Source organism: Leptonychotes weddellii, chromosome 4, assembly GCF_054177405.1.
Source record: "Leptonychotes weddellii isolate Sample4059 chromosome 4, ASM5417740v2, whole genome shotgun sequence".
In the NCBI taxonomy this organism is placed as follows: Eukaryota; Metazoa; Chordata; class Mammalia; order Carnivora; family Phocidae; genus Leptonychotes; species Leptonychotes weddellii.
Window position 1 is genome coordinate 93705625 of NC_138372.1, and position 14352 is coordinate 93719976.

The 14352-nt window shown below is 48.0% G+C and overlaps 1 protein-coding gene across 3 annotated transcripts in view; it reads right to left on the bottom strand.

Moving 5' to 3' along the window:
• Positions 1-12973, bottom strand: part of PDZK1 (PDZ domain containing 1) — a 39424-nt gene extending 26451 nt beyond the window's left edge. Inside the window, exons 1-3 of one of the 3 annotated variants that reach the window (XM_081815832.1) lie at positions 12623-12973; positions 11965-12048; positions 4443-4648 (exon numbers count right to left, since the gene is read on the bottom strand). The gene's annotated coding sequence lies outside the window, so the exon portion shown is untranslated. The remainder of the gene's footprint in view (positions 1-4442; positions 4649-11964; positions 12049-12622) is intronic. The other 2 variants (XM_081815831.1, XM_081815830.1) reach the window with 2 other exon arrangements.
• Between the last annotated feature and the right edge of the window lie 1379 nt (positions 12974-14352).

The following is a 14352-nucleotide window of genomic DNA, read 5'->3' on the forward strand; positions in this document are numbered from 1 at the left end:
AAATCTCTTTTTTAAAAAAAGATTTTATTTATTTATTTGAGAGAGAGAGAGAGCATGAGTGGTATGAGGGGCAGAGGGAGAAGGAGACCTCCCGCTGAGCAGGGAGCCAGACGCGGGGCGGGTCTCGATCCCGCGATTGCAGGGCCCTGGGATCCTGTGACCTGAGCTGAAGTCAGATGCTCAACCAACTGAGCAACCCAGGCGCCCCGCATATGTGGAAATTTCTAATTAAAAACTATCATAAAGGGGTGCCAGGGTGGCTCAGTCAGTTGAGCATCTGATTCTTGATCCCAGCTCAGGTCTTGATCTCAGGGTCGTGAGTTCAAGCCCTGTGCTGGGCTCCACACTGGGCATGGAGCCTACTTAAAAAAACAAAACAAAACAAAAAAACTATCATAGGCACGAATGCTCATAAGCCTACCCAGTACAGGAAACAGGGGTGGGAGTGAAGGGATCTTAAAGCCATTCAGCTCATCAAAAATCCATGATCTAAAAATATTTGAAAGTCTGAAGGTCAGTGGGAGCCCAATAAAAACACAAAGCATTTCTCAATACAAAAGTCACTGAAACATCCCCTATTCCAAAACAGAGTTTGTCTAACACCTGTGAGCTTCCAGGTATTATTTGGTAAAAGAATCCTGAAGTTACTAAAGATCAGATAAAACACAGTCAGGAGAGATCAAATTCTGAGGGAAAAGAAAGGACAGCTCCTAGAAAAGTAAATAAAGCAAGAATTGTAGGATTTTCATTCATCTCCTCAATCCTGGGAGTTGTCCACTTATGCCCAAAGGCGCCATCTGGTTTCATCTGAGTGAACAGATATACTTAACTGAAACAGCAGAAATCAAGACCTTCAGGTGACGCCAGCAATAATCACGCTGCCATTTGAAAACTCACTACGTGTCAGGCCTGATACAGAACCTCACTGAACCCTCACCATCACCTTACAGATTTGATTTTTCGGCCCCCACCGGCCCCCAGAATTACCTATAGAGATTTGTAAAAATCGGGGCGCCTGGGTGGCTCAGTCGTTAGGCGTCTGCCTTCGGCTCAGGTCATGATCCCCCAGGGTCCTGGGATCGAACCCCGCATCAGGCTCCCTGCTCAGCGGGAAGCCTGCTTCTCCCTCTCTCACTCCCTGTTTGTGTTCCCTCTCTCGCTGTGTCTCTCTCTAATAAAAAATAAAAATAGATGCTTACGCCTCACCTCAGATCTACTGACTCAATCTCCCAGCTTGAAACCTGAACATGCACATTTTGAAAACCATCCCCACTAGCTTAAGAAACTAGTGCTTAAAACCACCTTGCTGCTTCTAACTCCTGTTTCCTCTCCTCAGTCTTGGGATAACACCTTCATGGGTCAGAGAGAATGTCAAGGTTGGGTGAACTATTAACAGCCCCCTTAAGCTCACCTTTACTCAACATGAGAAACCAAGGGGGCAGCTAGGTTAGGGGAGGCCCTTGCCACACTCTGCAGTCTTTGGGATCCAGCTCTGACTATAGCCAATGCCCTGGCCAACAGTATAGGAGTGTGGGGCCACCTTTAGTCTGGGCCTTGTGCCTCCCTCTGCAAGTCCCAGGTCCGAGCCAGATAAACAGAATCAAGCAGATGAAAACAACCTTGAACAGTTCCCATGTGTTCTTTGTTCTATGAATTAAGCGTGTGGGGCCACTCCCTGGCCCCTAAATCTAACCATCTTAAAAGCAGAGGCCATGCCTCCTCCCCCATCACCCTGTAGGTGGAGTCTCAAGTTCCATTCTTGTCTGAGGCCCTACCAGTCATCTTGTGATGCTACCAGTCATCCCGTGAGCCCCTGAGGAAGAGTGGTGCTTGCCCACTCTACCTCACAGTTTCTTGCTCCCTACCAACCTCTTCCCCTCCTTAGTTTCTTCAGTTAGCATATTGGAGTGGGTGAAGTCTATTTAGGATCATGAACAAAGGTCCTTCAATTTTCTCCTGAACATCAAAAAGACCTAGGACCCCAAACCTGATTTCATTAGTCCATGCCACCAATGTTTGCCTCACACTTAAATGCAAAACACTCTTAAGTGGTTGATGGGATAAAGTTAAAAACCAGCTCTATTCTCAAAGGCCTAGTTGAATAGGGGTGAAGGAAAAGTTTTTTTTTGTTTTTTTTTTCTAATTTTTTTATTTATTTATTTGAGAGAGAGAGAGAGAGAAACAGCATGAGAGGGGAGAGGGTCAGAGGGAGAAGCAGGCTCCCCGCTGAGCCGGGAGCCCGATGTGGGACTCGATCCCAGGACTCCGGGATCAGGACCTGAGCCGAAGGCAGTCGCTTAACCAACTGAGCCACCCAGGCGCCCCCGAAGGAAAAGTTTTAATACAAAAATAGCTCCCACTATGAACAGAGTATAAATGCCATAAGACCTACAACAGGGGACAAGCTCAGGAAAACTCCATGGATTAGGTAGCACTTGATGTAGACCTTGACAACAGATAGGTAGGATTTCAGCAGGTATGGAAGTAGGAAGAGAACATTCTAAACAGAGAATAATGTAAACATCAGGCGTGGAAGTGGGAATGTTCTGGGGTATGGTCAAAGAAGAGTTAAGAACTCAACGTGACTGAGGGACAGCCAACATGTCCTTTTGTCATGGTGACACATTAGGCTGTAAAGGCCAGCCCAAGGAGCTTGACGCTTACAAGCAGAGGGATGACAGGATCGGAGCTGGGCTCCAAGAATCGCAGGTGGGATGAACCGAAGTAAAGATGTCCCGTGGGAAGGCCAGGTGAGAGGCTGCCGTCATAACCCTCCTCACAAGCAGTAAGGCCCTGCCCTAGGACGGTGGCTGTGAGAACAGGGGCGAGGGGCCAGTGGCGAGGAACTACCGCCAAGACAGATGCTATCGACTCTTCGATCCCGTTCCCTCCGATTTCTCCATGCAGAGGTGGCCACAGACGGGGCAGTTTCCATAACACAGATGTCCAAAACACTTACTTACACTCACTGTGACCAGTGAGCAGGAGGTACGGCCGCTGTCAGGGGCCCCTGTCCCCCTCCCAGCCTCTGCTGGCCTCGCCCCCAGGCAGCTTGCTGCGGGCCCTGCGCCGCGGGGAGGGGCCTCCGCCGCACTGAGCGGCCCATGCGCAGTACGGTCACCTGAAGCCACCAATCAGTCTGAACTCGGCTGTGCTTTAGGCTCCTCTCCGTTCTGAGCTACGAGGATACTCTCCTTCTGCAGTCATCTTCCCATTCTCTCTGCTGCTCCATAACGGCCATGGTTACTTGGATTTATGACCTTAGCTCAGTTTTTCCTGCCGCCCAGCTCTGATAGCTCTCCTCCTTTAAGCCCTAGACTCCCCTTCTGTGTGGACTGAAGGGTCCCTCCCAAAATTCCTGTGTTGAAGTCTTAACCCTCAAGGTGACTATATTTGGAGATTGGGCTTTACAAAGAGATAATGAAGGTTAAATAAGGTCACAGGGAGGGGAAGTAATCCAGGAATCCTTGTAAGATATGAAGAGACACCAGGAGTGCGTGCACCCAGAGAAAGGCCATGTGAGCACACAGCAAGAAGGTGGCCATCTGCAAGCCAAGGAGAGAGGCCTCAGAAGAAACCAACCCTGCCGGCATCTTAATCTTGGACTTCCAGCCTCTAGAACTGGGAAGAAATAAATTGCTGCTGCTTAGTCCCACACACATTCCACCGCCCAGTCTGTGGTATTCTGATTATAGCAGCGGGGAGACGAATGCACCTTCCACTCGGACTGGCTGTTGCCAAGGGAAGGCGTCAGACAAAACCAAGCTCATGCCTTGGTGACTAACAGAAAAGTGATACCATTAAAAGATGATGTCATCATGACAAACGTGACGGCAAAGTTTGAGATGGGCTTAAATCAGAGGACTTGCAGAACATCCTGCAGGTAGATGGGATTGTGGGCCTGGAGCTCAGGGACAAGGGACTGGGGGAGGCACCCGAGTAGGAACGTGGAGGGACGAGGGCCCAGGATAAGGCCTGGGGTAATCCTATATCCAGGCAACCAGAAGAGGAGGCAGAGAAGGAATAATCAGAAGGCCAAGATTTTACAGCATAGTCAAAACTAAAAGAAGCATTTCAAGATTGTAATTAACAATGCAAAATGACGTTAAGAGGTAAAGCGAATGAAAACCGAACATGTCACTAAGCTTAGAACATGGGAGTCGAGGACGGAGAAGGGCCTGAGAAGATAGTGAATGGGAACAGAGGCAATGAATATAGACACATCTCGAAACAGATGACGGAGAGAACTGGGATAGCAGCTTGAGGGGAAAGCAGGGCTGATGGTTTTATTCTGACTGTGAAGAAAATGAGCAGCATGTTGGCGTATCAAGGGAGGATATGGGGAGCACAGGAAATGGATTTCACCTCGATGGGATGGAATATTTCCACTGGGGCAGAAGTTAAATAAAAAATGAGAAAAAGAGGAAAAGGAGGTCACTTACCTCAGCTCCAATCTCTCCTGCAGAGTAAGACAAATCGGGAACTCTGAGGCTATGCACCAAAATGTCAGTTTGAGGTGGGCTCAAACTGACAAATCGCTGGGGCTGGTCAGGAGAGGCCTGTGGAGTTCCTGCTGTGTGGCACCAAGACAGCTGCTGGGAGGGGACAGGAACCCGGAACGCCGGATCTGCCGATTTCTCAAGAGAATCTGGAAACCCAGATTTATGCAAGATGTCCCCACTGTAAAAAGCTGACAGCTCTTTCAAATATTTAAGAAACTCTGTGTAAACTCAACAGAATTGAGCCCCTGGGCTGGCAGTTTATAACCACTGGCCAAAAAGGACTTCCAATAGCCACAGCATTGTTTCACTACAATGAGTCAACAAATTGAATACAATTTTCTAAGAAACAACTTAGGTTAATTTTTCTTTTCCCATTAGATAGATAGGCCGATCTCATTAACTGATAGCAGACCAGTCAGGATGGCTTCTTGTGGCTTTTTCTCATCACAGTGTCCATCAAGATTAGAAGGAGAAAGTGGTAACTTTTATCCTAAGTCGAGGTTTGACATGTTTAAAAAACAGAAGGCTCGGAGCTGAGGATTGCTATACTTACAATGAGCGCAGAGCTGGAATGTTAGACCAACGTGAGTTGGCGGGTAAGAGGAGCCCGAGGGTAGGGCTGGAGAGATGAAGAGTGTCAGGCACTGACTGAGCAGGATGAATGGGGAGAAGGAGGAAGGGGCGGAAGGAGTTGTTTCAAAAATTAAGGGGTCGACACAGGAAAAGTCATCTTAAAAGATCTGTAGAACAGAGTAATTTCTAGTCAAGAAAAGTCTGAAAGAAATGTCTACGTATGTAGCTAATGTGAAGTGGAATTGGTATCTTTATTTCCTTCTTCCCACATCATTCAAGTCTGGGTAAAGGACATCAGTAAGAACAAGAGTTTTAGGGATAACCCAGTTTTTAACCCCAGCGTCACCACTTTCTAGCTGTGAGAACATGGGTGACGTCGTTAATTTTGAGCTGAAGACAGAGATACCTCTGGAATAGGAAATGCATATGGACACAGTGAAGGGGACCTAAGTTAGACCATGTAAAGCATCTAAGCACAGTATCTGGGGCACAGAAGGCGAGCCACGCACATCGTCCTCCCTGTCCGGTGGGAGCCCCGATGCCACGCGAACCCCTTTTCTGTGAGAACACTCCGGCAGCGTTCCGGGCTTTCTCTCTGAAGCAGACAAGAAGGGATGGGCCGGGGATAAGCGGGCACCTTGATCATCAGGCCCGTGATTCTGCATCTACTGCTGCAGGGCAGCCCAAAGCTGAGGGTTCGTCGTCAGAAAGACAGTCCTGAAGATTTTGTTCCTCATGAAATAAAACTCACGTAACGAACTCCGATTTCTCGGACCCCAGAAGTAGCATGTAAGTCTGAAAGCCAGGGAATTACAAAAATAGAACCAAATACCACATATCAAGGAAGTGTAAGTTTCCAGGGAGCTTTTACAAAACTTACAGACTAAGTGGGCCAGGGGCTGCCACCGCCGGAAGCAGACGAGCTCTAACAGGTGTGCGCGCAAGGTAAGCAGGGCCGGCACCAAGGAACAGACAAGGATGGAGATGAATGAGGGAAGCATGACCTTCTATACGGAAAGCTGCTCCAGGTACGGACCATGGTAGCCAGGGAGGAACAAGTGAACAGGCTCACCTACCAGGCAGCATCCATCGCTGAATTTCCAAAAGATTAAAGAAAGGGTATAGGAGAAACTGCGTTCTGTTTGGAGGCAGAGAAACAGAAGAGTGCTATCACCCACGACAGATAGCCAGGTGCAATGACTTCATCAGGAAAGAAGGGGCCCCGGGGACTGTCTTCTGTCTAGGATGCAGCAGGATTATTCTTCAAACACGGTCCCCTACAAGCGCTAGTCACGATGGACCCGGCACTATCTTACCTAATACTCGGGAACCAAAGGTGCAGTAAGTACCAGACCACAAAGAAAACATTTAGTCGCTCTTCAAAAGGCACTTATGTAACCAACACCTGAGCCATGAAAAACTACACAGCAATAACTTAGCAAGACAGCAGGTGAATAATGTTTAACCCTGGTAATTGTGACTGTGGACGGCTATTTGTGTAACTAGGATGTACCATAAAGAAATTATTTCTGTTTCATCAAGGCTTGAGGGGAAGAGAAGGTGGGAGCCCAGGGTAACATTCAACCTGAATGGCATTCACTTTGCACCGAACTCCTTGCTGGTCTATAAAACCTCTGGAACTTCAGCAAGGAGAAGGAAACATTCCCAGGAAGCCTGGCCAGGCGTATTGGCACGTCGCGCCCTCACGGAGAATGTTCCTTCACCACTGGTGTGCGTCTGTGTAATGAGTGAGACAGACAGAACACCAGACTTCTGTCAGAAAAACACCACTGGTGGAGACCATGCGATATTAAGTCAGCACGTGGACAGGCCAAGCATCGCCGACAGCCATCGGCCCTGACCAGGCCTCCGCCTTCCTTCAAGGCCGGCCTCAGAGCCTCAGACACGCAATTTCTTCCAACAGCATCAGAGGAACTCTATCATGTCCCAGCTGGTATTGCCAGATGTCTCCAGCAAGGAGGAGGTAAAGGCAATTCAATTTCATCTTTCTTCAGAAACGTTTCACCTAGAGCAGATCCTATGTCTTTGCTACAGATAATACACTTAAGGCCACCTGGATTCCTCATTGGAAAAGCAAGACCTGTGGAAATTCAAACACTCAAGTGTATTCATTTTAAAGAATTAGTGTCAAAAACAGAAGGATAAGCGGGACCCTAAGATATGTATTTACTAACTTTACTTTCCCATTGTCACAGTTACCATTTGGTCTTAACCAGCAAGGGATTTCACATGTGGGAAATTAATGAAGTGCATTCCACCGAGCATTATGTGGAAAAGAGTGACCCCAGGCCCAGTGAGTAATTCTTATTTCTCATTTATGATAATAAGGAATGAATCTGCTTATCTCAAAGTTCATTTGGCCCGCTGGTGCTCAATACTACCCCCAGCCCCCAGGCACCATGAATGATACTTTGTCCTATAGGGCAGGACTCTGAGCTGGAGGTCAAGGTCTTTCACACTTGACTTGCTTACCTGAGAGTTCTGCAAGCTGGGAGAAGGATGGAGTCAATATTGTGCGGGAACAAAGACGCCCTCAGAGAGGATACCTCTGCTGCTGGTAAAGCTGATAAAACCTGAATATAGCCAAACCATTCTGAGGGTTGGCTGGAACAGGGGCTATCCCTTCAAACTGGCATCTTGTTCTACAAGATCTTTTGACCTTGCATTTCTATCCCCTCATTGTTTTTGTGTGTTCCAGAGTCCTCCTGCCCCCAGGCTCTCCCACTCACTGCCTTAGATCTTGCCATCATCATGTCAGGTTCTAAAAGAATCACTCAAGGGGCACTTGGGTAGCTCAGTCAGTTAAGCATGTGATTCTTGATTTCGGCTCAAGTCATGATCTCAGGGTTGTGGGACTGAACCCCGTGTCAGGCTCCACGCTGAGCATGGAGCCTGCTTAAGATTTTGTCTCTCCTTCTGCCCCTCCCCTGCTCGCTTGCTCTCTCTCTAAAAAAAAATAATAATAAAAATAAATAAAAACAAAAGAATCATTCAAGAAGCAGAATCCAGACTCCTTGCTCAGGCTGTGAGGCTCAGCATAATCCAGCCCTACCTCATTCCTCTAGGCTCCTCAGCAGATACCCAACTGGCCTACGCGTGGTCACCCACACCCAGCCTGCCCTTTGCTCATGCCACCTTCTCTGCCTGGAGTACCTTCCCCTCTCTGATTACTTATTCATAGTAGCTCCTAAGTAAACATTCTTCCAAGTGAATGAATTTAAAACCTACCCATTTTCAAGGCTCAGTTCAAATTTTAAGGTAAACACAAATCCTTTCCTGACCACCACAGTTTGCAGGCATCACTCCATTGTCTGAATTTCAAGTGTCATTTATATAATCTACAAGTTATATTTAGTTCCTACATGGGGCAGACAGATCCCAAGGCCCTAACCGGATTAGACACTGCCCTGCGCTCGCAGAGCACAGTAGAGCATCGGGGAAAGTTATAATTACCCAACAATGGCATACGTGTTGGAATATTTATTTATTTTATTTTTATTTTTTTAAAGATTTTATTTATTTATTCATGAGAGACAGAGAGACAGAGAGAGAGAGAGGCAGAGGAAGAAGCAGGCTCCCAAGGAGCAGGGAGCCCGATGCGGGACTCGATCCCAGGACCCTGAGATCATGACCTGAGCCGAAGGCAGACGCTTAACCATCTGAGCCACCCAGGCGCCCAGGTGTTGGAATATTTAAAAGAAAATGTCTTGCTATTGTTAAACATATTTACTGAGCTTCTACTAAGCGCCAAGCACCAGCCTAGGTACCTTTCAGGAGTTCACATTTAATCTTAATGATCTATTCCACAAGTGGAAAAAAAAAAAAAAAAGATTCTGAAAAGTTAAGTTGGTTTCCCATGGCTATTTGGATAAGCCACCGAGCCTGGATTCAAACCCACTTGAGTCTAGGCTCTTTTCACCATCTCCCCAGCCTCCCAACCGTGAGGCGTATGCTGTGTGAGGGGCACAAGTAGTTAGACTGGAAGGAGGAAGGCAGCCCAGGAAAAAGGAAGAGCACAGGTGTGTTCAGGAATGGTGAATGGTTCTGAAAGCCCGGAGAAGAGGTATATGTGGAAAGGGAGAAGCCGTTCAGGTGAGACTGGCAAGTACCTTAGGCTCAGTCCTACAGATCACAGGAGAGCTCCAGTGTTTATGTCACATGAGGCTTAGAGCCTCAGAAGCTGGAGGCCACCTCAGACCAAGAGCAAACCCTGCAGGGCTGCCACCAAGTTGCCTAGCGGCTATCCTTCCTATTTATCAAAACTCCTTGCCACTGCCTGGGCCCCTTCCTTCCCTGGGGTCATGCCCATTGCAAAGCTGTCTGAAGATCATCAGACAAGGACGCCTGGGTGGCTCAGATGGTTAAGCGTCTGCCTTCGGTTCGCGTCATGAACTCCAGGTCCTGGGATGAGTCCCAGGTCAGGCTCCCTGCTCAGGGGGTGTCTGCTTCTCCCTCTCCCTCTCCCTCTACCCCTGCCCCTGCCTCTCCCTCTGCCCCTGCCCCTGCCTCCGCCCCTGCTTGTGCTCTCTCTGTCTCTCTCAAATGAATAAAATCTTAAAAAAAAAAAAAAAAAGATCATCATAACAGTAGCACCGACAGTGTGCGAGGCCCTCCGTGCCTTCTCCCACCTAGTCCTCCGGACACTACAATGAGGTGCTATTGTGCTCGTCTGATGGAGGAGGACACAGAGTCTCAGAGAAGAAGAATGTGTCTGCTTGCAGTGCAGCTTCCCAGTGTCAATGTCCATGCTCTTCATCACTTAGCAACGAGATTAAGAAATCGTGAAGCAGTCCCTCACAAAATGCCAAGGACAGGAGTTGCCGAGATCCTGAAGAAACATGTCTAGTTGAACTTGCTACTCTCATCAAACGCCTATGCAACAAATATGAAAATCATTTAACCAAGATGTGACCAGAGATGTGCATCCCTACATGATCCAACCCAGGACCTCAGATGATCTGAGAATATGAGTTCTTAAGCACCTGCTCCTTAAGAATAGTTTATGCAACAAATATGAAAATCATTTAACCAAGATGTGACCAGAGATGTGCATCCTTACATGATCCAACCCAGGACCTCAGATGATCTGAGAATATGAGTTCTTAAGCACCTGCTCCTTATGAATAGTTTATCAAAACACCCTGATTCTATTCTTGCAGCTCACTCCCTGCCACACTAACTTCCACTTAGCTAAATATCTAAGTGTCTACTCTATGCCAGGTGCCATCCTAAGAGGTGGGATTATAGCAGGTAACACGAAAGACATGATCCCTGCTCTCCTGAAGCCTGACGTCTGGCAAGGATGACAAGTAAAAAGTACACGAGAGGACTTCTGGTGACAAAGGCTATGAACAAAGAGACACGGTGGTGGGATGGGGGGGGAGGCTGGCTTGGAAAGCCCTTCCTGGGAAGGTAACATTTGGATTCATACCCAAATGATGAGAAGGAGCCAGCCTTCCAAGCTGCAGGATAGTAAGTTCCTCATACTTAGAGCTCCACCTTAGACTTGGTGGGCTGAAGAGGATGTTAGCCGTGATCTAGTCCCAACTCCTGATTTATAGGTGAGTCTAGAGAGGCTCATTGAGATGAAAACACCAGGACAAGGTGCCCCAACTGACTGCAAGCCTGTTTCTTCCCACAGAGCCTTTGGACACACACACTGGAAATGTACGTACCTTACATTTGTGCTTTTAATCCCCTCAAACACGTCCTATTTATAATTTTATTTTCAGTACAGCCCTGGGGAAAGAGAGGCCCTCGCTGATAGTTGGTGAAATTGGAGCTCCAGTTGGCTGACTTGTCTAATGGTGGGTCATTAACAACCAAACCACAGCGTGCCGCGGGCTCTGTGCACCCCAGTCCCGTGTCCTTTCCCCTGGAGGAGCAGATGTCTAGCTAGCAGTTTATGAACACAAGACATCATTACCAGCAACTTCATAGTTTATGGTGCAGAGAACATACAAAAGAGTCCAAGATAAGAACAAATTACTTAGTCATAACACACAAACTCAAAGTCCCTGAGTTATTTGCTGCAGGAAAAACATGTGACTACAGGTGACTAGACACCCAGCTCCCGTGACTTCTGCCTACGGGACTGAGAGCAAGCCCCTCGGTGCAACACTGCAGGGACAGCTGAGGAGGAAGGAGGCAGCCCAGCCCAGAGGTCTCCTTGGCTGGAGAGCCCATATATGAAGTCACATTTAAGTCCCTTAGACTCTTCTGCTTAGGAAGTGGCCAGTGGTTCCCAAACCTGGCTGCACACCAGAATCCTCTGGAATGTTAAAGAAACAAAGATTTTCAGACCCACAAAAGACCCAAAGAATTATACACTCCAAAGGGTAGAGCCTGGGGCAGTTGCTTTAAAACTCAGCCAGCCTAGAAACTCACTGGTTTTTCCTCATTTCTTAGTGCTATGACGTGATGAAAAGAGGAGATGCCTGTTTTTATTATCCAGTGGGAACTTTAAGTTAGGTTTTATCTTTGAAGGGCTGCTTCCAGAAGAAAATCTCTAATACACAAAGCCCTTGCCTAGTGGGGAGCTCCGAGGAGTATCCCCCTGGTGACCTGTGAGGTCTGTTGTCACGCCCCTTTTGGCTGCACACCAAACCCCCAGGCAAACCTGGGAAAGTTTTTTCTGAGGTTTACCAATTCCTTTGTGAAGCAGACCCTAAGCTGCAAGGGTCAGGCATCCCAAGCAGAGAGAACACCCCCACCACCACCCCAAAAGGGCCCTGGCTCCTTCCCCATAAGCCTCCCTTCTGCCCTGGACAGGCAGCCACTGCTTGGAAAAGGAGAAGGGAAAAGAAAGAAGGTGTTTCAGGCCGGGGTGGCTGGTGCCCTCAGTCAGGGGGACCGAGTGAGCTCTTACCTGGATCTGGGAAGAAGAAAAGCTGGTCCGTTCACCAGGGAATTCTCTCTCTGCTGGTGAGCTCTAGTCTTGGAACTCACTGGACTTTGAACAAAGATTGATTTAAAAGCTGATGTATTTAACAGGGACCTGTGGTCTGAGTTCAAGTGACCTCTGCCCTGCTTCCTGCCGGCTGGTGGGCCCTGAGCAGCCCAGTGCTGGCGCCCGCCTAACCCCCACACAGCGACGCTGCCGCTGGCCCGCGCCTCCCAGAGAAGAGGGGGGAGAGAAGGGAAGGGGCAGTGGGGGGAGGGGACGGGAGGGAAGGGGTAGGAGGCACCTCTGCCTTCCTCACTTCTCTCCCTTGGCAAATGCCTTGGTCACACCAACCAACACTCCATGTGTGAGGAGCCTCCACCGTGCCCCATCCCAGGGTCGGGGCTGCAGGTCACCACCTGAGCATCCTCGTGCACTGAGGCCTCCCTGGGGAGCAGGAATGTCCACAACCCCCTACCTAGTAGAAGGCCTGAGGGCCAACAAGCCACAGCAGAATGGAGCAGAGCCCCTAGGCACCCTCCTTCCTCCCCTGGGAGTTTTTACCCACCTGCAAAACCCCTGCTCTTATTTCCCATACTCCCCTCCTCTTCTTACGGGCTCTCTCCTCGCCCCCTTTTCTCACCTGAGGGTGCTCTGTCTCTATTCTCCAACATATCGACACTTGTTTTCCCCTTCCAGCCACTCAGAACCTCTCAGGCAAGCCCAGCAGGGGAAGGTGGCAGGCATTTCCACAAGCTCCCCAGCATGGCTGCCTGGGCAGTGGGGAGGGGCCCCAGCCGCCCCAGAGCACTAGCTCATCCCTATCAGCAGCGCCCACACAGGTAGACCCAGAGCTAGGCTTCTGACTGACTGGATCCTCAGCCCACACTGGAAATCAAGAATTGGCTCTAGGCAGTAAGGCAAAGCAAACCCCAAGCTGAGGACGGGTGACCTCACTCTCCTCCACACATGCTGGAATGGCTACTGATCTTGGCTGGGCTTTGGCTTTTCCCAAGAAAGGCATGGCCCAAGCCAGAGGGGAAGTGGTCAGAAATGACAAACATCTGAGCAGCTAACTCAAATCAGGTCATGTCCACCTGGATTGCCATGCCCCCTGGGCCTGCTGTGTATCTTCCTAAATGGCCGGGGAGAATGGAAAAATCTTGATTCAAGATTAGAATACCTGTGTTCAGATGCTGACTCCGCCAATTCCTGGGTGTTTGATCTAGAGTAATTCATTTCTAACTCTGAGTCTCACTTACCTTCATCATCTGCAAATAGTTGTTATTATATTGTTTTTAGAGGGTTGTTGTTTTTTTTTTTTATATTGAGTCAAAAGGTCTCTCACTTCTGCCCATAAATCCTCATAGTTCCCTCTGGAGCTACTCTAAGTCTACTCTAGTCTACATAGCAGCCCTTCAGGTATTTGAAGGCTGTTATAGCCTCCATAAGCCTTCTTTTCTCTGGGATTCAATGAACGCCCCTTATTCTCCAAGGTGATCTGCCTAGGCCATGACTTACTGGCTTCTCCCCCAGGGCCCCAATTTGTCAATGTCTCTTAAAATCAAGGGTCTAAAGGGGAAACATTAAGGTGAGGGAATTGTTCTGTATCTTGTTCTATATCTTGAATGTGGGGAAACATTAAGGTGAGGGAATTGTTCTGTATCTTGTTCTATATCTTGAATGTGGGGGTGGCTATGCAATTGTCTAAAATTACCAAATTTCATTAATCTATACACATAAACAGGTGAATCACACTGTATATAAAAGATACCTTAATTGCTAAGAAGCCTAAGTCAGTAATATTTATTCTTGACACTTCTAAAATTTAAAAAGTTGGGTGACAAAAATAAAATAAAATAAAGCCAGCCCTCACAGTGGAGCATATACTTATCAGGAGACTTCTCAGACTTGCCCTTCATCCCAGCACAGATGGACAAATAGCCATAAGCCTTGAGACTGGAAACAGAGAAGACCTCGAAATGCAGAGAAAGTGGGGCACCTGGGTGGCTCAGTCAGTTGAGCGTCGGACTCTTGATTTCAGCTCAGGTCCTGATCTCAGAGTCTTGGGATCAAGCCCCATGTTGGGCTCCATGCTCAGCACAGAGTCTTCTTGAATTCTCTGTCTCTCCCTCTCCCTCTGACCCTCCCCGCTGCTCACACACACTCTCTCTCTACATAAATAAATAAAATCTTAAAAAAAAAGAAATGCAGAGAGAAAGTGTTGGTTCAAAATCAAATAGAAACAAACATTTTTTTAAGTAACTAAACCCTTTTCCAATGGAATGAACGGAATGAGGTTTGCCCTCACTAAAACTTGAATTTTAAAAGCTCTCATTCCTATGAATGGATCTGATCTGATTAATGCAAAGC